This window comes from Lycium ferocissimum, unplaced genomic scaffold (assembly GCF_029784015.1).
Source record: "Lycium ferocissimum isolate CSIRO_LF1 unplaced genomic scaffold, AGI_CSIRO_Lferr_CH_V1 ctg22872, whole genome shotgun sequence".
Classification (NCBI taxonomy): domain Eukaryota; kingdom Viridiplantae; phylum Streptophyta; class Magnoliopsida; order Solanales; family Solanaceae; genus Lycium; species Lycium ferocissimum.
Genome location: NW_026720610.1, coordinates 1 through 3,311, shown reverse-complemented (window position 1 = coordinate 3,311; position 3,311 = coordinate 1). Strand labels below are relative to the sequence as shown.

At 39.0% G+C, this 3,311-nt stretch overlaps 1 non-coding gene across 1 annotated transcript; it reads left to right on the top strand.

Moving 5' to 3' along the window:
- The first annotated feature begins 834 nt into the window (after positions 1-834).
- LOC132043305 (small nucleolar RNA R71) lies at positions 835-941 on the top strand. The gene has a single exon (XR_009411769.1). It is a non-coding gene; the product is annotated as a small nucleolar RNA R71 (small nucleolar RNA).
- The last annotated feature ends 2,370 nt before the right edge of the window (positions 942-3,311 follow it).

Sequence of the window (3,311 nt, the reverse complement as noted above, 5' to 3'; positions counted from 1 at the left end):
CCTCCCCCATTCTTTGGATTTGGAATAGTGTCACTCGGAAGTCCTTCCTTTTTAGGAGGTCTTGCTCTCTAGAAATATCCCTCATCCGTGACTCGAGCTTACGGAATAGCTCTGTGGGAACCCACCGTCTCTGTCGGCCCCGGATAAAGTTCTCTCGGACTTGGACTGATTTGCCAAGTCTTCTCAAGCATTGATTCAACCTTCGAACTACCTTGCTCCTCGTGACCGCCCTTTCGGTGGTATGTCTGATTGGAACTTCTTGTTCCCAAATTGTTACTTGTTGTTGTAGCTCCCGGTTCGCACCACCATAATTATTGTTGTAGTTCCCGAGTTGTTATAAGCACCTTGACCTTGTTGAGGTCTCCATTGATCCCACTACGATAACCACCTTGGTAATTAAATCTCTGGTAACTCCTTGAGGTTATTAACATAATTAGCATCTTCAATCGGCATGGGGCCCTTCGTGGAATGGACCATCTTGAGTATGGTACGTCAGCTTTAAAACTTCCTCTTCCTCACAAACATTTACCTTCTTGATCAGGGGATTCATCAAACTTCTTTGTCGGCAGGAGATATTGGTTGCAAGTTACCAATGTTTGCGGTATCTTGATTCTCCTTTCACTATATTCTAGATCATAGCATTACCAAACGGTACCACATCGGCATTGTTTGAGTGCCAGAAACGATTATGCGTCGTCGGCTTGTTAAGTATGGTGGTCACCCGTCGATAAGATTTGTTCATGAAACAACCATCAACTATTATTCGCAGCGTAAATCGATCGCGTCACTAGTTCTAACCCTCGGTAGAACTTCTCCATTAATATGTTATCCGGAAAATCATGATTTGGGCTCTTCTGCAAATAATCCTTGAATCTCTCCCATGCTTCATATAATTGTTCCCCCGGTCGCTGCTTAAATTCATAGATCTTGTCAAAAATTTTAGCTTTCTTGCTAGGGGGTACCATTTTGTGAGAAAAGTAGCTACCATCCCGTACCCATGAAGTAATCGAATTTCGGGGCAGCTTCTCGAACCATGTTCTTGCCTCTCCCGGCAAGTGAATATTTGAATAACCTCAACCGAATAGCATCTTGGAATGTTGTTCGGGATGTGATTAGCACACACATCCACAAAAAATGAAATGACGCGCAATTATTTCGTAGAAGTTCCTCGAAAGTATCCCTCAAGCTTCGATAACCGGTATATGGGGAGGAATCAATTTTCTGATAGCAATCCCAACTCGAGGCCGAACAATGGCAGATGCATAATCCTCCTTCCGGAACACGCTCGAGCGAAAAACATTCACATCATCCGAATCATTCGCACGATTGTTCAACCGATTCCACGGTTACCCGACGTTGATTTTGTTGATTCGATTTATATTCACACAGTTTTACAGTAGCAAACGAGGTGTGATGGAATAAGCAAAAGACTTCAATAAAGCAAATACTATTTAGTAATTTCAAAACCGTATTCCCCGACACGCGCCAAATACCGATACGCTCAAATTACACCTCTCAATTCGTATAACGGGACATTGTCAAATATAGTAACCCAACAAGTTTGGGGTCTAATCCTGAGGGAATAGGGTGTGAAAAGTTACTAAAGTCGTAGAATGCTATGTTTAGGTCTAATGTCTTAATCTGATGATTTTGGTAAAAGTTAGGTTTTTAATAACTAATTTTCAATTATTATAACTTTGGTTGTGAATTTATGGTAAAAGAAACTAAGGTTGTGTCCCTTTTAGATAGAGTGTATGATCATGTATTGATCTTGATATACTTCTCTAATGGATCATTATATAGAATGCACTTAATCCCTATATGAATCTCTACTATTTCCAATAAATAAAGATTATTTCTTTCTATGATTTTCCCAAATATAAAAAGTAACTATAAAGAACGATTAATCATGCCAAGTAAATTCTTCTTATTCCTAAAATTTATTAAGACAAAGTTTAAAAGCTTTGAGTTGTTGTTGTTTATTCTTACCAACCCTAATTATTTTTCCAAATACATCAAGGTTTATGGCATTAATCAATGTTTGCAACCATTAATTATGAATGAAGAATGAAGAATAAACAAACCCTAATAATCCATTATCTGTATATCAATCACAAACCCAATCACAAAACACCCATCAATTGGGTTCACGGCCCTAGTAAGGGAAATTAGCTACTCATAAAAGGAGAAGAACAGCAAGTAATAGAAATCATAATGCTTTACAATTGATTGCTTGGAATTGGAAGAGAATTTAATTGCAATTGTTTGTAATCTCCAAAAGAATTCGAAACTATGAATAGCTAATACTAAGGAAAAGTAAAGGCGAGTTATGTATTGAATAATCTATAGGAAACCTAAAATCGTATTTATAAGAGTCAAAGCGTGCAAAGAACTGGTACCGACAAAATTGCCCTCGACGGACCAATGTACGGACCGTACTTTTTATACGGTCCGTAGAATCAATGAATGCCTTCCGTGGAAATCTCTTCCGGTAGTAAGATGTACGATCAACTTTCACTTCGACCGTAAATATTATACGGTCCGTATAACTTGCCCGTAAATCCTCTTGTCTTGACAACTCTTCTCGGGAACCAACATACGGTGAGTTTACGGACCGTAAATATTATACGGTCCGTGCTCGCTCTGACATCCACTTCATGTAAAGACCCATTCTCGTTAAGCATTCACGATGGAATTTACGGACCGTGAATATTCTACGGTCATATGTTCCTCCGTATAACTCACAGTTTTTCTTTTTACGAACACCTTTTTCACTCCATTTCCACGAATTGCTCCCGAAACACGTTAAATATACGCAACATGTCACAAACACATCAAAAAGACCAAGACTTGCTAAAAAACAAGTAAAACTTATAGCAAAAAAAATATCGAATGTCCCATAATTTCACGGCACATCAAATACACCAAGATATCGTCGACGAATACAATCACAAAATCTAGGAAGGGTACCGAACACATCGTTCATCAAATCCACTAAACACCGCTCGGTGCATTAGTTAGCCCAAATGACATTACCGGAACTCAAAATAGCCATATCTTGTTCAAGACCGTCTTAGGGATATCTTTCTCCCTAACTCTCACTTGATGATACCCGGATCTCAAATCTATATTTAAACCATTTGGCGCCTTGTAATTGGTCAAATAAGTCATCAATCCTTGGAAGAGGTTATTTATTCTTAATCGTCACCTTATTCGATTGCCGATAGTCAATGCCCTTCTCAAGGAGCCATCTTTTCGACGAACAATACGGTGCCCCCAGAGAACTAGGCCTAATAAAGCCTTTTTTAAGC